The following is a 23,333-nucleotide window of genomic DNA, read 5'->3' as shown; positions in this document are numbered from 1 at the left end:
CAATTTTTTTTAATCTCTAGTAACATAGGCAGCTCCAACATTTCTCTATCAAGTAGTGGGAATGACCTACATATTAATATGAACATAACCTTTCATTTTACCCAAATAGATGGCATGAAACTCCATATTCTGAAGATAAAGTATACTACGGTCTGCTGAGAACATACTACATTTGCAGTCTATATTTGTCGCTTAAGACAACCATCAGAGAACGCGGTCATATTAATTGTGTTCAAAATTGGTTACATCTATTTGCAGCTTTCCAAGCACAGAATGATCCTCATATGAAGGGAAAGGAGTCCATATCGCTTTTACCATAAGCTATATGGACTTGTTTTAGGAGATGTCATGGCACTCCCATGTTGTATGGACACTCGATATTATAGATATTATTGTTAAGCCATAGGTGTGTTTTATAGGGTGGTGAGGAATTTTGATTTTTTAATAATTGAATGGATAAAATTTGATTCCACAACAACAACTAATCAATATTCCACATCTCAAACACCCTGACAAGATCTAAACAACAACAAACCCACCAGAAAAGTGTGAGTTCAAAAAAAATGAGAACAAATTTCAAATCCAAACCACAACACCTAGACAAGATCCTACTTCAAAGCACCCAAACCAAATCTCAAAAATCATGCATCTACTTGAAAACATCTATTAAAAAATAGCAAGCAACAAACAAATGAGGAAAGAATCCAAATCTAAATCACAACATATAATCAAGATCCCATTTTAAAAACTCCGGGCCATATCACCTCTCCAATCCCCCAGACTCTTGAGCCATATTTCCAGTTCATTTCAGTTCCCATTTGTCATTCAGTTTTTTTTTTTTTTAATCTCTAGTAACATAGGCAACTCCAACGTTTCTCTGTCAGGTACTGGGAATGACCTACATCTTAATATGAACATAACCTTTCATTTTACCCAAATAGATGGCATGAAACTCCATATTCTAAAGATAAAGTATACTACTGTCTGATGAGAACAGACTACATTTGCAATCTATATTTGTCGCTTAAGACAACCATCAGAGAACGTGGTCATATTAATTGTGTTCAATTAGTTACATCTATTTACAGCTTTGCAAGCACATAATGATCCTCGTATGAAGGGAAAGGAGTCCATCTCGCTTTTGTCATAAGTTATATGGACTTGTTTTAGGAGATACCATGGCACTCCAATGTTGTATGGATACTAGATATTATAGATATTATTATTAAGCCATAGGTGTGTTTTATAAGGCGGTGAGGAATTTTGATTTTTTAATAATTGAATGGATAAAATTTGATTCCACAACAATAGCTAATCAATATTCCACATCTCAAACACCCTGACAAGATCTAAACAACAACAAACCCTCCAGAAAAGTGCCAGTTCAAAAGAAATGAGAACAAATTTCAAATCCAAACCACAACACCTAGACAAGATCCTACTTCAAAGCACCTTGACCAAATCTCAAAAATCACGCATCTACCTGAAAAACATCTATTAAAAAATATCAAGAGACAAATAAATGAGGCAAGAATCCAAATCCAAATCACAACATATAAGCAAGATCCCATTTCAAAAACTCTAGACGAGATCTCAACATCCCCACCATGCTCACTTGAAAACATCTATTAAAAAACAACATAATGTTTATGAATAAGTATAGAGAGCATGGCTATGACATTGATTGTTGAAATTGGACATTGCTATGACATGCATGACCCACTCCACCATATGTTGCATGAGTTTTAATGTAACGGGCTAGGTATAGGGAATGGGGACTTCTGGCAAATAGCAATGGATCATACACAACAATATAATCAAGGGATTGGTATGCCAGAGAAATCTAGTATGTACAAGAAATGGTTGTAGGGCATTAGAAATATTTACTTGGTTTATAAAGGAGAAAGACATGACAAAACTTGGGTGGCTAGTTGCACAACCCAAGTTCATTAGACGTCCCTTTGCAAGAACAATGATGCCATTGTTGGTGTTAGGGAACACCCACCTATCAATCTGAGGTTTGATGGTAATCTTCTTAACACCAGGGAAAGTTTCAAGGCCTTGAATATCAATCTCGTTGTCGAAGTGACCAATGTTACAAACAATGTCATCATTCTTAATTTTCCTCATGTCATCTACCATGATGATGTCCTTGTTGCCAGTGGTTGTCACAAAGATATCAGAAATGCTAACTACATCCTCAAGGGTGAGAATAGGAAGACCTTCCATAAGTGCTTTCAGGGCACAGATAGGATCAATCTTTGTAACAATGACCATCGCTCCAATGAATTTCAAGGCTACATCACAACCCTTGCCAACATCTCCAAACCCACAAAGAACAACAACCTTACCAACAATCATGGCATCTGTGGATATCATAAGACCATCTCAGAGAGAGTGCCTACATCCATACAAGTTGTCAAACTACAAAAGAAGAAAGAGAATCAGGATCAACACAAACTACATCTCAAATAGAAAAATTTTGAAAACAAAAGATCTGAGAAATCTGGCCCTAGATCTATAATTCACAATAATTCGATACTTCAATACAAGTCCAATCAACTTTCAAAACCTTAGCTAATATTAAACCATCATAAACAAATAATTGAATATATGTAAAGGTCCTCGATTTTAAATATGAAGATGCTTCTACATCCACCATGAACTCACATTGATTCAGCACCCTAAAAATTGATTTTTTTTAACGTGGTGGAAACTAGTGAATCCCAAAATGTAATGCAATGCAAGCTAACTATACAAAAAGCATCATGATGTGATCTCAATGACACCGAAGAATCAAGGCAACTAACAAGAGCGGTGCAACTCATAACATCATGAATGAGACCAAAATGCCCCCAAGGCCATATCAGATCCAACATCAGGATGCTGGTATCACATGATTAAGATTAGCATTAAGATTAATATACTTCTTAATTCTCTAAACATATATAAGATAATATTTTCGAAACTGATAAATAGCGGTTTGAAATTTACCATATTATACTATAAATTATGTATAACAGTTTGATGATGAGATCCTAACTGCTTTAAAACAACCACAAAACTCATTACTAGAACCAAAAACACAACAACTAATCAAGATTCCACATATCAAAGACCCTGACAAGATCTAAACAACAACAAAACCACCAGAAAAGTGTGAGTTCAAAAGAAATGAGAACAAATTTCAAATCCAAACCACAACACCTAGACAAGGTCCTACTTCAAAGCACCCTGACCAGATCTCAAAAATCATGCATCTACCTAAAAACATCTATTAAAAACAGCAAGCAACAAAGAAATGAGGCAAGAATCCAAATCCAAATCCAAATCACAACATATAAGCAAGATTCCATTTCAAAAACTCTAGATGAGATCTCAACATCCCCACCACACCCACCTGAAATCATCTATTAAAAAACAACATAATGTTTATGAAAAGGCACAGAGAGCATGGCTATGACATTAATTGGTGAAATTAGACACTACTATGACATGGCCCACTCCACCATATGTTGCATGAGTTTTAATGCAATGAGGCTAGATACATGGAATGGGGATTTCTCGTAAATAACAATGCATCATACACAACAATATAATCAAGGGATTGGTATGCCTGAGAAATCTAGTATGTACAAGCAATGGTTGTCGAGCATTAGAAATATTTACGTGGTTTGTAAAGGAGAAAGACATGAAAAAACTTGGTTGTCTAGTTGCACAACCCAAGTTCATTAGATGTCCCTCTGCAAGAACAATGATGCCACTGTTGATGTCAAGGAACACCCGCCTATCAGTCTAAGGTTTGTTATTAGGAATAAATAATAATTTTAGGGAAAAAATAATGTTAGCTCAAGAATAAAGAAATTTCTAAAATTTAAATAGAACTCACATTTGTTTAGGGGCTGAACAAATAAAGGGAGGTTGCATCAATAGAGTGGTGACCAGCCACTTGAGTGAGTTGAGCATGAAGATGCGTGCAATTGGGCATGGTTTGATGGGAGCCACATGTAACATATCCCCATAAAAAGAACTTTATTTTGACAATAATTTATTGATATTATAAGTATTACGATAACTCATAGCGTTGTCACTTACCATTTCACATAAATATACATATATCACTTACCATTTAACACAAATATACAAATATCACATAATATTTTGTTTTAAAGTCATGGTTCAAAATATTATTTGCATCACGATGAAGTTCATAATATTGTTGCCTTATGATCTAACCCTCACCAGGCAACCTTGGGTTTCTATAATCCAAGCTCCGTGAACGTTCTAGGCTCCCTTGAGTGTTGGCCACCTGGCTTGCTCTCCTCTGAAGGATCAACAACAAACCTATGCCGTCCAATCACCTTGAGATTGCCCTTCAATCGATGACTACAGTGTTTTGGGTCTCCATCATCGGTTGAGGAAGTTTGTAGGTCGATAGAGAGTAATCACCCTCGATGGTTGTGCGAACCAAACCCTCATTCTACCAATTCGCATCTTGCTCCACCACGCTCTGCAACTTTGAGGAGGTTTGTGGGTCGGTAGAGAGTAATTACCCTCGGTGGCTATGCGAACCAAACCCTCATTCTATGAATTCGCATCTTGCTCCACTCCACTCTGCAACTCTAGTTAGTTTTTGGTTTTCTTTGCTAATTTGCTGGGTAGAGTGTATCACTACGGTGTTTTGGGTCTCCATCATTGGCTGAGGAGGTTTGTAGGTTGGTAGAGAGTAATTGCCCTCAATGATTGTGCGAACCAAGCCCTCATTCTACCAATTCACATCTTTCTCCACCCCACTCTGCAACTCTGAGGAGGTTTGTGGGTCGGTAGAGAGTAATTACCCTTGGCGGCTGTGTGAACCAAAACATCATTCTACAAATTCACATCTTGCTCCAACCCGCTCTGTAACTGTGGTTAGTTTGTGGTTTTATCTACTGGTTTACTGGGTAGACTGTATCACTGTTACCTTCTGACATCCACAACATGCTAGGCAATGCTCAGATTCACACTCTCCCTCCAGAAATGCCTCGGTACAACCTTGTTCTCAGAATTATTAGTTAGCGTTACAGCCTTTAGGCTTAGTTTAATTACTACACATATTTTATTAACTTAATTTTTGTACATATGCAAGGTAATTCCATTGTGGAGGTCTCTGTCAACAGAAAACCCTCAAACTCAAGGTACCGATTTTCCCCTTTCAGCAATCAATCAACGACATGGCTTGTAATGTTTCTCTTCCTATTTCAAGGTAACTGTCATGATTTTTGTTCTCTTTCCTGCATCATTGCTAATTCCCTATTTTTGTTTGTTACCCATTTCTCTCTCGTGCTGCAAGGACCCATTGTGCATTTCAACCCTTCATGGGAGCCATTTCACCGAGGTTCCTTTGAATGTGCTAGCTCTAGTTTCCAAGTTTTAGTTCTATTAAAAAATTATACTCCACAAGGGTAATGTTAAACCTTTATTAGCACGAGGAGGAGGTATTGATGCAAGTTGAGGGTTTCTCCTCCAAGTTGAATCCTTGGAAGTTTTGTATAGATTTTGAGCAAAAAAAAATTTACTTATCTCGCTATAGGAGGATATGTGTTAAGTTATGGTTTGAAGCTATTTGTTTTTCCATCATTGTGTTTACTGACGCTGAGTGTGGTTTTAACCCTCCTCCTTGATTTTACTATTAAAGGCTTCAGATTTGAGCATTTCAGTTGTCGATTGTGATAATGGCTTAACTTATTTTCTTTATACTGGAATTTTCAACCTATGGGGTGTATCTTGTACAATGATGGATTCAAACAATGATTTAATGAAGTACATGATTTGTGTTGATTTCTGGAGGTTTTGATGATGATACTCTAATACCAATGAAATGAAAATTCCTTTCTTCTATGTCAATGGTTATGTTTCTAGCGTTTTATTTTAGTTCTCTTGATTGTTCTTTTTATTAAAGAAACTACCCATGAAATTCCTAGGTTATCTATGGCTAGACTCTGTCTTTACAGGATGAACTCGAGATTATTCGTCGGGTATTTAAGCTTCAAGTAAATTAGCGTAACTCTTAACTATGATGGACAAAAGAATTTAACATGTACAAGGGTAGCGGTTCAGGGCTTCTTTAGCGAGTTGAGCTAAAAAAATTAGCTGACTTCAACTTGTCATTTCCGTTTTTTCTTAATCCCATCAAGGAAAGTTAATTTCTGTGCAAGGTTACATGACTTGTGGGTGTGGCAGCCCCATCCTGAATTTAGGAATCAAGGTAATTTTAGAATATATATATATATATATATATATATATATATAGATATATATATAGATATTGGAAATTTGGCAAAAAAATTCAAGAAATCGAGAATTGTACATTTTTTCTAGATATGATTAAATGATGTCACATTCTAAAAGAAATAAAATTTTATTTATTGGAAGTTAGAAACTATTCAACTAATATATATTTTCTGAAGTATTCTTCATGTTAACAACATCAAAATGACTTTCTTTTGCTCTAAATATATTTTTCTTTTGATCATCTCTATTAGCAGCATTTAATTATTTTCTTGTGGTTTCATTACCAAGAGGCTTTATTAATTTCCTGTTTGAGAAGGTATGTATGAAAAATATTTTACAAGTACCATTTCCATTGTATTCTATTTTATTTTTTTCTTTTCCTTAGAACATGGCATCCATCTCTGACAACGGTAGAACATATGTATGTATCAAAAATAATTTCCAAGTATTTTTCTTTTGATAATCTCTATTAGCAGCAATTAATTATTTTGTTGCAATTTCATTACCAAGAGGCTTTATTGTTTTCATATTTGAGAAGGTATGTATTAAAAATAATTTACAAGTACCATTTCCGATGTATTCAATTCTTTTTTACTTTTTCTTAGAACATGGCATCCATCTTTGAAAACAACAGAACATCTCTATGTATCAAAAATAATTTCCAAGTACCATTTCCAGTCTATTCTCTTTGTTTTTTTTTTTTCTTGGAACATGGCATCCAGCTCTGACAACAAGAAGAACCTGTGTTTTTTGGTTAGTAGTGACTCTCTCAAATATATTACCTTAAGGAAAATATGTGTTCTTAACATGCATATAAGCTTTGGCAATGTGATTATGTGTTTGTTTTATGCCTATAAATTTGTTCAGGGCATTCATTAGCTAGCCCAGGGAACTAACTCAGCTTCCCTGTATCGCTATACAAATTCGAATTTGTTAATTAAATATGAAATTCCTATGCCAGTTTCATAGCTAGTTCGTCTTTCTAAATGGGTCTATATTCTATTCAATCTGTTGTGCAGGAAATGTATGATTATAGAGACTTTTCGAGTATATACTTTTCCAGTTTGTATTCCTATTTATGTGCTCTTGTTACTATTCAATGCTAGAACAATGATTATCAACACAATAAAAGGGTTGCAATATTGTTTCCTTGCGAATGCACAAATTATAATGCTACTTATATTGATGTAGTGAAGAGCCTTCTATATGGAATGGGTAGAATTGGAAAGAAAGATATGGTATGCGTGCCTGTTTAATTATTTTTACATTTAGATCATAAACATTCAAGAGCCTTCTATATGGAATGAGTAGAATGGGAAAGAAAGATACGGTATATGTGCATGTTTAATTATTTTTACATTTAGATGTTAAATATTCAAGTTTAGTACAACTTATTACATTTAGATCTTAAATATTCAAGTTCAATACAACTTGTTTTAGAAATGAAGCCAATGAATTTTCGTCATAATTTTTTCATAATTTTAGTCATAATCTTTTTATAATTTTAATGTTTGCAGTGGAGCTACCTTGTCAAAATAACACGTTTTTAGAAAAGCTCTATAGGAGAAGCTTAATCTTGCAAACCATGTAAAAGTAGTTTAAATCAACCATTCTGTCAATACTTATGTTGTGAATAGTTATGGCGTGTTATGCTCTATAGAAAAATTTAAATTCTTTGCATATGCATCTTCAGAGTTGTGAAATTGTATTTACACCAAAGAGAAAAAAGTAATGTAATTGTCATTTCAAAATTGTAGCACTGTCATATACCAGCATGGCATTTATTAATTAACCATTTTGTGAATAGTTATGGTGTGTTATGCTTTATAGAAAAATTTAAACTCCCTGCATCAACATCTTTAAAGTTCTAAAATTGTATTTACCGAAAAAAGAAAAAAAAATAATGTAATTGTCATTTCAAAACTGTAGGACTGTAATATACCAGCATGGCATGTGGTCATATACTCCCATTACATGTTTCATATTTCATTGATGTCACCCATGGATTTGTAAGTTTGCTATATCTAGAAACCCCCTTCCTGTCTGTTGACATAATTTGTGGGTTTGTAAGTTCGCTATATCTACAAACACCCTTCCTGTCTATTGACATAATATGCGGGTTGGCCATATCCAGAAACCCCCTTCCTGTCTGTTGACATAATCTATGGGTTTGTAAGTTGGCTATATCTAGAAATCCCCTTCCTCTCTATCGACATAATCTACGAGTTGGCCATATCTAGAAAGTCATTTCCTCTCTATTGACATAATATGGGGTTTACAACATGGGTAGGACTACTTACAAATCCAAAACAAGCGTTTTGTTGATTTCGGGGGTTTAGAGCATTTCCAGAAGCATTTTGTTGATTTTGAGACTATTAAATCGATTTCAAACACCAAAACTCATAGACATTTAGGTGATTTTGGGGTTTAGAGCATTTTGTTGATTTTGCCTAGCTGAGTAATTTTTCAGAGGCGGTTGTCCAAATTTTCACCACTAAGTTGCAGTAATCTACTCCGCATATATGTGAAATGCGCAGAAGACCTAGACCTAGCAGGGAACTGACCATAAAATCATCACATAATATCCATACCGTTTGATCCCCAATACTCTTTGTAGACTCAACCAGATCCATTAAACCGCCCTGCAAGACATTTAACGGTCATGAATTTCTACTGATATTATGTCATTTTCGACCTTTTATGGTTGGGATTTAACCTTATCCACTCTCTCTTTTTATATTGTTGGGGATTTAACCTTAACCATTTTTTTTATTGTTGGGATTCAACTTTAGCCAAATATTCTATTTGTTTTTTTTTTTGTGCTTTTTCAATTAAATAATATTAGTTTCTTATGCTCTTCCTTGGAGCATGTGTGCTTCTTCATGTGTTTATTTTTAAGCACACACACACACACACACATATATATATATATGATTAAATTATAAAAAAAATGGAGATTAAATTATATATAAAAAATGTTAAATTAACCAAATACCTTTTTATGGTTGGGATTTAACTTTAACCAAATATCTTCTCTTTTCATTTTTCTTTAATTTTTCATTTTTCCTGTTTTTAATTTCTATTTTCTCACTTTTTAATTTTTCACCTTTTTATGGTGGTTTGTGTTGAAACGATTCTTCCAATTTCCTTCCATAATAAGAAGATATGGAATGATCCGAGAATTGTTGCACATGTAGATCTCCTTCCTTGCTTACTGCCATTCCCCCAGAGAAAGAGGGAGGTCAATTAGATATCCTTCCTTTCTTACTGCCATTCCACCAGAGAAAGAGGGAGGTCACGCATTTAACTTCAACCAAATAAATTTTTTTTCTTTTTTTCTTTCAATTAAATTAGTCCCTTATTCTCTACCTAAAAATTAGTCTCTTATTCTCTTCCTAAAAAAACATGTGCATCTCTTTTTCCCTTCCTGAAAAAACATGTGTGCTTACTCTCACAACATTGTATGTTTTTAATTTTTCAATTAAATTAGTCTCTTATCCTCTATGTGAAAATTAGTCTCTTTTTCTATTCTTTCTTTTACTAGTCCCATTTTCTATTCCTTAACCACATTTTTTTTTACTAGCCCCCTTTTCGTGATTGTTGTAAGGTAAGGTTGTTGTTGTTTGTGGGTTTCGAGATGTTGGCAAGGGTTGTGTTGCACCCTTGAAAGTCACTGGAGCTAGGGTCATTCTTACAAATTGATCCTATATGTGCCTTGCAAACGCTTCTAGAAGGCAATTCTATTCTCACCCTTGAGGATGTAGTTAGCACTGCTGATATCTTTGTGACAACTAGTGGCAACAAGGGAATCATCATGGTAGATCACATGAGGAAAATGAGCAATGCCATTGTTTGTAACATCGGTCACTTTGACAATGAGATTGATATGCAAGGCCTTGAAACATTCCCAGGTGTTAAGAAGATTACCATCAAGCCTTAGACTTATAGGTGGGTGTTGATTACCATCAAGCCTCAGACTGATAGGTGGGTGTTCCCTGACACCAACAGTGGCATCATTGTTCTTGTAGAGGGATTTCTGATGAACTTGGGTTGTGCAACTGGCCACCGAAGTTTTTTCATGTCTTTCTCCTTTACAAACCAGGGAAATATTTCTAATGCCATACAACCATTGCTTGTACATACTAGATTTCTTAGACATACCAATCCCTTGATTATATTGTTGTGTATGATCCATTGCTACATAGGTGGATGTTCCATTGATGTTAAATAATCTCTACATTTTGCTACAGGTCATTGCTCAGTTAGAGCTCTAGAACGAGAAGAATTTAGGGAAGTATGAGAATAAGGTCTATGTGCTGCCTAAGCATCTAGATGAGATGGTGAGTATCAAGGAAGTCGAGATGATTTTTGGAAATGCATTTTATTAAAATTAAAAAACATTAGCTGTATTATCAAACCTTTTTTATTTAGAGTTATGCCAAGTATAAGAAGCTAGATAGAACAAATCCGAACAAAGAATACTTGACTACGTTGGTCTTGCAATGGTGAATTACAAACATTGCAATGAACATGTCTGCTACATTTCCAAACATGGAAGTTTATGAATGGAACCACACCATCTTCAAATAAAATTAATATATTAGTGTCAATAAATTATGTGATGAGAGTATATTATTCTTTATAAAGTTTATCTGTGATGAGAGTATATTATTCTTTATAAAGTTTATCTGTGATGAGAGTAGTTTTTTTCTTTATAAAGTTTATTTGTGAAGAAAGTATCTTTAAGATATATTTTTCATGCAACATATGATCAAATTGCAGGGTTTTTCTCTTAATTATAATCCGTTGTCAGTGCTGGAAATCTGTCAACTAAGGGGGTCTCCCTGATGTGAAGTCACATTTAGACCTCACACTATACTGAGTAGGAGCCCCATCCAGAGTATCAACCTAATTACCATGTATGTTGTAGATTTTACTTGGCTAGAAAGTTTAGCACAAGAGAGTAATATACATGTATCTTAACAAGTGAGTATGCCTTGTGAAATGTTCAACTGCGGAAAGTATCAAGGTACTTCTATCGAAATGGGAGAGAAAGGTGGGACCTTCAAAGACAAGTAATAATACAAATATAGAAAAGGAATAGAAGCACATACATGCGAATGAATTGTTGATCAACCAGCAAAATATTTCACAAGGAAGAAACAATTATTAAAGCAAATATAACACACTTTTAACAAGATAAGTACCAAAGCAACTGAAATAGTTAAATTTCCTTAGTACATATGAGAAACAACATCCATCGTAAACATTCAAAGAACAATCTTACAATATTCATAACATATCCATGAAAGTGCATCCTCTCAATGAGCTTCTGAATTAAGTAAAAGTTCCAAGATACATCGAAACAATGAACACCGCTAGCCCCAATAATGGAGCATTATAGAAGTCACTTGCTCCTCCAAAATAACTATCTTCCTCTTTAATGCCTGGTAGGAGGAGCCAAGGTGAAAATCCCTTTGCATGTACAATGTGGGTGTATATATAAAAAAATGGGGTGATCATTCACCTCCCATGTAACTCTTGGACTACCCTCATGACTGTTTGACATCTCTATGACCTTTCAACTCCCACATGACTTTTCACATTACATAGATGACTCTTGGATTTCCATTTTACATTACATTTTCCAATATAGTATTTACATAATGCACAAATGGTGTGACACATGATGACTCTTAACATGACATGACACTGATGACATGGCAATGTCAAGCCACTCTTTACTACTGCTTTGTCTTCAATAAGAGATGTGTAATAATTCATCTTCATGAGAGATATGCTTTGTTCTTCATATTTTCCCTCCAAAGGGTTGTGAATCAGATGGAGCCTTTATGCAGTCTTGATCTTTGATCTTCTATTACAATTTGGTGTTCCTTGGTCTTCTCGCCTAATGATCATCTTATATCTTTAGCATCAGATCATTTAATCGCAAGGTTGAGGTCACAAAAGCTTCAAATCACTCACTTTTCATGAGTGGGATAGAAGAAGAAAGACTATTGAAGCTATGGAACCTCTGCTCATGCACAGAGATTTTTGTACAATTCTCACTGTGATGAAGATACACTTTCATCAAGTCTTTTATGGCATGCCTGATTTGGACATTTGAACTATGACAACCTTCATTTGTTGAAGAAAAATGGTGTTACTAGTTTGCCTACAATTCCTAGGAAACTTAAGCAATATGATGCTTGTATCTTAGCAAAGCACAAAAAATAGTCTCTTCATGATTCTCATTCTAGAGCACACTTGAACTCATTCATTCTATTTTATGAGGTCCAATGCCTGTTCCTTCTACAAATGGTAGTAAATATATGATGACATTTATTGATGACAGAATGCGTTGGGTTTATTTATTGAAGAACAAATCTGAAGCTTTTGAAACATACAAGAACATTCATATATGGATTGAAAATGATGCACAATCTCATATTGTTTGTATTTGTACTAATAATGGAAAAGAATATACTTCAAATGAATTTGAAAATTATCTTTGCCAGCATGGGATCAAACATCAAACAACTATGCCTTATAATCCCCAACAAAATGAAGTAGTTGAAAGAATGAACAAGATAGTCTTCAATATAGTATGTTCGATGGTGTTTTTCAAGAATGTTAAGCTGATGTTTTGGGATGATGTGGTTATATGTTTTGTGTATATAAAGAATAAGTGTCCATCTCATGATATAAAAAACAAGACTCCCTATGAAATGTGGTATGGGCACATTTCTTCGGTGAGGCATCTTAGGGTTTTTGGTTCCACCTGTTATGCCTTGATGCCTAAGGAACAAAGAAACAAACGCAGAGCAAAAACTCGAAAATGTATCTTCTTGGGGTACTCAAATACCTCCGAAGTGTATTGTCTCTATAATGAAGTTAATACGGAGTTTATAATATCAAGAGATGTGATCTTTCTTGAATCTTCCAAGACCGACAATGTTGTTGAGCGGCAATTTGATCACTTCGATAAATTCGAACATGAAAAATATTTTTAATAGTTTGATAATGAGATTCCACATCTTGAAGCAGGCATCCCTATACTAGATCAATCTATGGAATCTCCTTCTGAAGTACTCTCTCACCCACATGAAGCTCCATCCACTTATCAAGATGACACTTTGAGTGATGTGATTGACATAATTAGGAGGTCAAATCTAGATTCATCCCCATCTCAGTCAACTGAGTAGCACAGGTCAACTCAGAAAGGTTCTCCAAAATGGCTGACAAAAACACTTGAAAGTTCTCATCCTAATGAGGTTGGAAGGACAGGAACAAGGAGCTATGTTAGAAAAAATGGATGTGATGTAGACAATCCTAATTCACCTATTGATATGGATGTCTCGTATGATTGTGAACTAAATTTGTCTACATATTTTGAACAACATCCTTCAAAGAAGTCACTTATCATGATGAATGTAAATAAGATATGCAAAAAGAATATGATGCTTTGATAAAGAATGGAACCTAGAATTTGGTTAATCCTCCATTAGGAACCAAACCAATAGGTTGCAAGTGGGTTTTCGAGAATAATTATAAGGTAGGTGGCTCACTTGACAAGCACAAAGTGAGGCTTATGGAAAAAGGTTTTTCATGGAAGGAAGGGGTCGATTATGAGGATAATTTGCCCCCCATAGTAAAATGGTTTACCCTTGGGACACTCTTTTCCTTAACAGCTTAGAACAATTGGAAAGTCCATCAAATGGATGTAAAAACTAATTTCTTGAATGGAGATATGAAAGATAATGTTTTTATATCCCAACTAGAAGGATTTGTTGTGAAGGGCCAGGAACACAAATTATGCAAGCTTATAAAATCCTTGTATGACCTCATGTAAGCATCGTGAGCCTGGTATGAGAAGTTAACTGAGAAGCTTCTGATGACACAAAACAATGAAGACTACATTGCATCCATAAAGAAAGAACTAAGAAAAGGATTTGAAATGACAAATTTGGGCTATGTTCACTACTATCTTGGTATTGAAGTAACCCAACATCCAAAGTTTATATTCCTCTCTCAGAAGAAGTACATTGGAGATTTGTTGAATAGGTTTGGCATGGCTAAGTGAAATCCTTTGACTACTCCAATGGAACAGAATTTAAAGCTCACATCCACCGAAGGAAAATAATTTGAGGATGCAACAAAGTATAGACAACTTAGAGGAAGTCTGAACTAACTAACTGCTACTAGGCTAGACATTTCATTTACTGTTGGAATCCTCTCTAGGTTTATGCAAAAGCCTTGTGAGGGTGATTGGTTTACTGTAAAAAGAGTTCTAAAGTAGTTGAAGGGAACTCAAGACTTTGACTCAAGTATACACACGTGGGTGACTTCAGCTTGATTAGATACTCTAATTCACATTTTGAATGAGATAACGAAACTGCAGTTTCTACTTCAGATTTTGTAATGAGTATTGGATCAGGAGCTGTCTCATGGAGGTCATGCAAACAATCAGTTCCAGCAGATTCCACAACTTAGGCAGAATATGTGGTAGAATTTGAAGCAAAGAAGGAAATTGTGTGGCTCAGTAAAATTATGGAAGATTTGTTGGAGAAACAGGTGCATTAAACTCCTTTCTTGATTGACAAAATTTCTGTAATAAACTTGGCGAAGAACGCAATATTCCATGATCAAATGAAGCACATCAATACAAAATACCATGTGATTCGAGATCATGTTGAGGCCAAAACAATCCACCTATGACATTTTTCTACAAATGAGAAGATTGCAGACATCTTCATCAAAGTGCTTAGAATGGGAAAATCTGAAAGATTCAGAATGAGTGCTTAGACTCACCAACATCCCTTAAGATTAAGGGGGGGAATGTTGACACCTAATCTTTGGGATTTGGAAAACCTATGTAAATATTGTAAATAGAAAAATAAAGGAGGTTGGAAGATGAAGAGACATTAGGAGATGAAACCAAATAGTCTCCCATTCCTTGTATATATCCATGATATATTTTAATGCAAAAAAGCAATTAAATTCATGGAGTTACTCCTCGCAGACAAGTTTAAGGAAAATATTGATCTCCTCAATGATTTGCAGGAGGTTGAATCACCATTTGACTAAGGGAATGCAATTTAAAGAAGCAATTTTGCAATATGGAGTCCTCAATGCAATTTCTTTGTGAAGAAGAAAGACCTCTTTAAGTAGGGAATAGTAGATTGTTGGATAAATATCAAATTCCTAAACAAGATTATGATGCCTTGTCACAATAACTGATTGGAAAAGATGAGGTCAATCAATACTTGCAAGAGTGCAAGTAGCACCTTGACTTGGAAGTCAGTTTGCTTCAAAATGATGAGAAGGAGAATATTATTATTAACTTATCATGGTCACTTGCTAATGTTGATAATGGTGCCTTTTGTTTCACATAGCTTTGAAAAATACACCATTGGTATTGGATCTCTATTGCTAAGAAAAATGAAACATACTGGAGGAGGACTTGGAAAGAGTGGACAAGGCATCATTTTTCCTATTAACTCTATAGTGTGGACATTAAGAGCGGGAATTGAATTTAATCTTGTTGTTTCCTCATTACCTATATCTAGCTCTCTCGAGAAAAGAGAGGTGTTGTTTGTTGTCAAAAGGAATTCAGACTAAGGTATTGGAAGAACATGCTCCTAGCAATTATGATAAGAAAATTGATGACATGGATACTAATGTCATTCTTGGTGAAAGTAATGTTGTACCCAACTTTGAGTGTGTAGAATTACAATATGAGCTATATCAACATCCTCATTAGAGGAAATGACCCAAGCATCAACATTCTTTGTAACATAGCAGCCCTACATTTAGAACATTGTAGAAGGGATGTGGAAGGACGAATAGTGGACCAATGTCGACCATCATTATTTCTTTTGGTTGGATCAATGGATGGTCATGACATCATTTGAATAAATGTTTGCAAAATTCATGTAAATTTCATGGCTTGACATTATTCAAGGCAACCACTGATATTAGCGTGCCAAATCATTAGCAGATTTAGGCATGCCACCTTTATTCTGTTTTAAATGTTATGAAAAAACTCAAGATCGTGTACTCTTTACATTGAGGTAGAAAGAAAAACACATTGAATGCTTTGTTAATATAACCCTTTGAAACTCTTCTGAAATCAATAAATTTTCCAAAATGCAATAATTTATCTATATATTTCATATTTGAATGCATTTCATAATTATGTGCTATATAGGACATGTCTTTGTCTCCATGAGTTATGAATTTCTCTTCTTCTTTAGTTCATATTGTTTTTCAATTACAATTTATTTCTCAATATATTTACAACACAGATAAATTTAAGAGAGAGGAAAAATATGGAAGAAACCAGCAACTCTAAGTGAGCCGAGCTCAACCTAAAAAGTGCCTACACAGAACTTCATATCATTCACCAAATAATTTGTACATAAATAAGATTAGAAATATGTTGAGGAAATTGAACAAATTCCTCAAAATAGGATCTAATCTACCTAATCACAACCAATAGCTAATAATAAAATAATCTATAGAATTCTACATTTCTCCATTATTCCAAGTATCCCCCTTAATGGAGAAATTCACCCAGAGTCATGTTTTTCCTTCCTTTTAGTGTGAGATGATAAAACACCATAAACCTTGTGATCTAGTTTGTCCTCATCACAATATGGTTTACCATGATCGCTGGTAGTTGATAACACTTTAGACGCTGCAAGCTTGGTAGGAGCATCTTTCCTCCTTTTAGTGTCCAACATTTGAGCACCAAATTCTTTGTGCCCATAGATAATTTTATTTGCATCCATTTGCTCCTTGTGAGTCACCACACTATTTTGTATTGTTTTCTTTTCTTTTCTTTTCTCCTGGGGAATGATATTAATTAGGACAGATGCTTCAAGTAAAATTGATATCTAATTTCTTTTACCTGAATTTGGTGACGAAGTTGTGAAGAAAGAGGGCCAGCTCAAGTTTTGCCAGATGCATTCCTGGACAGAGCCTGGCACCCCCTCCAAAAGGTATAAAATAGGGGTTCTTTGAGAGCTCCTGCGATATAAGGTCCCAAAGATTACTAACAGAATTAGACAGAGAAAGATTAGTAAGAGATTTGGATTTCCACAAAACATGAAGTGAGCGATTTTGTGCTAATTAATTTCATTATTTTCGAGCTGCCGTTGCCAACGCCGTGGGTCAAATGTGAGCACACAAGAATGGTACTTTTCGTCCAGATGCATGCTGTTCAGAAGTACCATCACTGTCCACCCTCTTGGAATCACAAAGCCTCCTGAGAACACAAGTTCGTGATAATCCGAATGCCGAGGTAAATCGCGTGGCAGTATTGTAAAAATTAAAAGAAATGCTGGAATTGGAAGTATCAGTTGAGATTTTATACATTTCAAACCTTACAGAAAAATTATATATATAAAATTGTAAGCCTTACTATATATGTATATAATTGTAACTTTGAATACAAGCATAAATCTCAAACAAGAAGAGTAAAAACATATTATTAAATGCCTTTAATTTTAATGTCTTTTTTGCTTCTCTGAAAATCGCTGAAGCAACGTTGGCCAGACGAAGTGTTTCATATATGACCTGGGAATTGAACAAATACATACACGATCAATCATCTCGACACTATATAATTATTTTTTATCAAAGTTTAGAGTAACTACTCATCATTTTACTCTTTTCAGTTTAAAGTGCCCAAAAAAACACCTAAATTTCAGAATCTGTGATATGTAAAGTAGCTTCAATATTTATGATATTAGATTTAAGATTCCCATTTTTTAGAGTTTCCAAATTTAAAACTTGCTATTACCGTTCACTGCACCACCAAATTCTAAAGGGCAAATCCTAAATCTAATGTGATAGTTTACATCCAACCACACAAATAGGTAAAAGCTATTATAGAATTTTAAAAGATCTACAATTCATTTATGTATATAAACATATGTTACAAAATTTGTAATTAAAAAAATAAAATAATGCTATTAGCCTATCACCCCGCAATCAGACAGACATGGCCATGTACATCTCATTGCCTAATATTCGGCGAATCAACTGGATCAAACAGAAATCGTGAGCTTATTCACCAAATAACCATGTCCATCTGATTGCCCGATAACAGAAATCGTTTGGTTGGTCAACAAAGCAGTAATTAATTAATTAATTACATACACATTCGGTGAATTTCATTGACTGCTAGTCATCTTAAGTGAGCTTTTGGTTTCTTGGACTCCCCTTTCTCTCTAACAGAGCGCCGTGCTCCGCCTGTGTGGTGCATATTCCATCATCAGTGTAGTCCAGTGTTAATGTATCAATACCAAGATATGAAATGCTTTTATTTAGAATAGAGATTTGCAGCATGTACCTACACACTGAGTACACACCTTCAGTTCGTGAAGTGCCTGGGAGAGTCCGTGAGAAATTTGTAGAAAATACCATCGCTGAGGCTGAGGTCTCGTGACCAGCGAAGAGCAGGAATAGTACTAAATCTGCTATAACTTCTTCTGAATGCAAGTCTTCTTTCAAGAGTTCTCCTAAAAAAAATCATTATGGGCAGCTTCAGCTGGATGCTGCCTTCTGTGCTTTATACCCTCATTAATCTTTTTTATCAGAAACTCTCTGCCCTGCAGCAATGCTAGGCATTACTCATCCCGTAAGAACCAATCAAATTAGTAATCAGTATAATAAAGGAGAAAAGCATTGCGGCTCTTGCGCACCTTAATTCCTCTGGCGTACGAGGTACCCGGGATTCTAATCGGAACGGCAAGGATAGCTTTAGAAAAAACGGCGAATGCCTTGCCGATCTCTGCCGTCTCCTTGGACGGAGATAAGTCCAGCAATTGTTTTGCCATCAAATTCAGAACAAGCTGTAACAGATACCACATGTGATCACACAAATCCACCAACGTAAACGGAAAACACTCAGTGCACCACCATACATATCACATGTGATCAGACAAATCGACCAATCTAAACGGAAAACAGTTAGCTGACCACCATTCTGATGATACCAGTATTAAAAGGCAGGTTTCGTAGTTCAATTTTGTTTGATTTCGATAAATGTTTAATAAAATCCATAAAGAATCCTTAAACACTGCATAGCTTCTCTAAAAGTTAATGAATTGAATTGAAGAATTTTAATGCGGCGAATGACACCAAAATAGTACAAGGGGTTAGATATTTAACTAAAAAAACATCATACAAAAGTTTTTCTTTATAATAGTTTTGTTTGTGTGAATAATGGTCAAAAAATTTGGTTTCTATTCACAAATAGTTAACAGACTATCTACTTTCAAGTCTTCTGATTGACTACAAATGTCTTTATAAGCAAGACACTCCGTGATAAAGTGCTATTAAGTTTCAAGTGCTTTTTCTTCACAAAAAAAACACAAGTTCTTTCTTCTCACTCTTTTTTTGAACTACCCAACTGTTTGTATTTAACTAACAAAACATTATACAATCAAGTTTCTCTTTATAATAATTTTTTTGGTATGAATAATGGTCAAAAAATTTGGTCTTGTAAAGTTTTTCTTCCACAAATAGCTAACTGACTATCCACTTTCAGGTCTTCCAACTGACTACAAATGTCCACGCAAGACACTCCCTAATAAGATGTCATTAGGTTTCAACTGCTCCTTCCTCACAAAAAAAAACACAAGTTCTTTCTTCTCACTCTTCCTTAGAAACTCTCCATGATAAAGTACCATTAGATTTCAACAACTCCTTACTCATTAAAGCAACACAAATTCTTTATTCTCAGTCTCCATTGGAAACTACTCAACTACCTGTTTAATATATAAGATGAAGATGATGGAATCCGATCCTTAATTTTACTATTAATTGTGTTATTAAGATATTAACCTTTCCCTGGAGCTTCTTCTTGAGATCACCGTGGAGCTTCTTCTTGAGATCGCCGTGCACCGAAAGCAAAGCGAATTTGCCGATGAGATTTCGAAAAGGTCTCGGATAATTGGATTGAAACAGCCTGCCTTCATTTTGCAGAATATGTTTGTTGAATATTGGATCCACAGACACAATCATTCGAGATCTTTCGAACAAATTTGATCTGAGTATCTCGCCATACCTGCGTAATTCTCCTTCACATATATAATTCACATCTTGTATTTGATATTTGATAAAATACGCTCCAATGTTAAAATTAGCACAGTACCTTAGCTCTGGATGTTTAACGTTAAAATTAACACAGTACCTTAGCTCTCGATCTTGAATGAATCGGCGTGGTTGTGAACCCGAATTAATCGCTCGCTTGAAGCCCAAGGATTCTCCAATCAATGGCCACCCTCTGGAACCGGGAGGCAAATTGTAGCCTCGACTGTCCACTATTCTGTAGAGCTGAAGCAGAATCATCGCCAGAACGAAACAGACGAAGCCCACCAGCCATGAATACGTAACACTAGTCTCCACCATGATCCCCAATTCAATGCTTTCCTCATAGGGCAACTATCCCCAATCTCTTACTAATTTGAATGCTTATCAATCAATCTATGCTACGCCTCGATTATCCTTGGCTTAAATTGGTCCCGACTGCCCCCTACGATTCCAAATTTTTTGTCCACTTCCGATGCCCCGCTGCTTTCATGTAATTTTAAATTTGTATTAATAATATTTTATATTTAATTTAAAATAATTTATTTATAATATTTATTATTATTACAAATTTATATTTTATGAATATATTTTAGGTCATTTTATATAAATACATATTACTTTTAAAATATATTAATATATAAATATTAACGTATAAAAGGTGAGGGGATTTTTAATAAGAAAAATATATTGTTTATATTGTTGGGAGAAATCACATAGAGAACAAAGAGTCTATGTGATTTCTCTAGAAAATATAAACATTATATCATGACTCACAGAAGCATAAAATTTGAGAAAAAAATTATATATAAATATTATTAATGTTACACCTGATGAAATATTTTTTTCAGGAATTTGAAAATATAATTTCAAGCAAGATTATGATTTCTTGCTATTAAATTACAATTTTAAATACATAAATAGATTCATCGCTCAATTATTTAATTAAACTAAACAGTTATATATATATATATATATATATATATATATATAGAATTCAAATCTTTTTATTATTTATTATAACTAATTTGATATAAAATAATATTTAATAATATAAAATTCAGCCTACTTCTTTCTCTTTAAACATATGAATATATTTTACTATAAAATTCACAATATAAATATCTAAGTTTATTATATTATAAAATTGACAACATAAATATTTGAATTCCTTCATTTAAGTATCAAAATATTACAAATATATTTGCATTCAAAAAAATTATTACAAACATTTTGTCTAGTTACATGAAGTAGTAGATCCATATCAGTTAAAAAAAAGAAAGAACCTTAGTAAATTTAGATATTTTTACTTAATTACCTTATAACTAGCTTTATCGCCCTTGTTTCAAAAATGTTTCCAACTTCTCTTTTTGTTTATCTTTTTTTCACTTCATTTTTATTTTTTATTCAGAGCATTTTCTTTATCTTGCTCATTCTTATGCTTTCTCTCCTTACCTTGAGTAGCTTCATTTGCACTTTTTTCTTATTCAATCTTCTTGCCTCTATATGTACTTCTTTTTTCTCAATTTTTTGGACAATTTTTTCTTCTACATTATTTCTCTCTTCCTCCACTATTTTCTTTTCTTTTGTTCCTTCACTTCAAGCTTGGCTTCTATTTTGGTGTTGTTTCTTTCACCTCTTTCTCTTCCTTCTCCTCCTTGTCCACCTTATTTTCCTCAATCCTGGTTTATTTAATTTCTTGTTCACCTTATTCGTATGTGATTTTTCCACCATTGTTGAGAAAAAGGAGGTTGAGTGGGGTCCTTAGGAGAGTCTCTTTAAATCAGAACCTCCATTATGTGTTGGAATTATGTTATTTCTTATCCTAAAGCAAAAGAAGGTTAAGTGGGATCCTTAGGAGAGTCAGTTTAAATCAGAACCTCCATTATGTGTTGGAATTATGTTATTTCTTATCCTAAAGAAAAAGCAGGTTGAGTGGGGTCCTTAGGAGAGTCTGTTTAAATCAGAACCTCCATTATGTGCTGGAATTATGTTATTTCTTATCCTAAAAGGGACACAAGTAGACTAGAAATCTCCTTTCTCCTTTTGAGTAACAAGTAACTAGAAATTTCCTTTCTAGTTTTGAGTAACAAGTAATTAGAAATCTCCTTTCTCAATTTTAAGTAATTTATTAGGAAAACCTAAACAAATATACTGTAAAGTCTCATTTTCAATTTTAAGTAAGATGTTTAAATTTTTTTTTTTTCATATTTATTTTATTTATTTGAAAATCTAATTTCAAAAATAATTATTTTTTTGAAATATATATCAATATAATTTATGATTGTCAGGTAATTCATATGATTTTTTTATAGTAATTTTAAGATATATATATAAATATATATATATATATATTTCTTTGTTTCTAAATAATTTTTTAAAAGTATTTAAAATTTACAAGTAAAATATAAATATTAAAAGAATATTAAAATGAAGAAGTGTTTCAAAATATAAATCAATAATAGAGAATGATCATTCTGGTTATCCCTTATAATAAATTTGGCTAATAACAAAATTTTAAAATTTAAAATTAATAAACTTTTAAAAATATTTAAAATTTATATGTAAAATATAAATATTAAAATGTAGAAGTGTTTCAATTTAACTAGGTTTTTTCATCTCCTTCGTTTATTAGTGACTTGGTAGTTGCTTTCATCTCCTTTGTTTATTAGTGACTTGGAAGAAGGCATGGTAATATCAATGCTACAAAGGCAATTGATTGCAATCAATCAAAAAACTTAAATTATAAAATTGGAGAAAACTAAATATTATATTAATGTATAAAGGGATTTTTTTTCTTCCAAATTTTGATTTTTTTTATATTTTAAAATTGAATTAATATTATGTATTTTTTTAAGGTCTGGGAAACAAAATAACATTATTCTATTCTGCTAGTGTTTTGTGCTTTGCAGAAGTTATAGTAGTTTGTAGAAGTTGGCAGGTGGTTGCAGTAATTTTTG

General features: G+C 33.8%; 2 pseudogenes across 1 annotated transcript; both read right to left on the bottom strand.

Annotated features, from left to right (window-relative positions):
* Nucleotides 1–1,471: 1,471 nt before the first annotated feature.
* On the bottom strand, nucleotides 1,472–17,652 carry LOC149229604 (adenosylhomocysteinase 2-like; annotated as a pseudogene).
* Nucleotides 17,653–18,270: 618 nt separating this feature from the next.
* Nucleotides 18,271–20,796, bottom strand: LOC149229603 (cytochrome P450 720B2-like; annotated as a pseudogene). Its single transcript, XR_016248384.1, has 6 exons — nucleotides 20,477–20,796; nucleotides 20,128–20,350; nucleotides 18,984–19,133; nucleotides 18,651–18,890; nucleotides 18,439–18,531; nucleotides 18,271–18,321 (listed from the first exon to the last, which is right to left on the bottom strand). The product of XR_016248384.1 is annotated as a cytochrome P450 720B2-like (transcript).
* Nucleotides 20,797–23,333: the final 2,537 nt, after the last annotated feature.

The sequence above is a fragment of the Pinus tabuliformis genome, chromosome J, assembly GCF_031772625.1.
Source record: "Pinus tabuliformis cultivar Carrire ecotype Pingquan chromosome J, CPIR1, whole genome shotgun sequence".
In the NCBI taxonomy this organism is placed as follows: domain Eukaryota; kingdom Viridiplantae; phylum Streptophyta; class Pinopsida; order Pinales; family Pinaceae; genus Pinus; species Pinus tabuliformis.
The sequence above is the reverse complement of the archived record's forward strand: the minus strand, read 5'-3'. Positions and strand labels throughout refer to the sequence as shown.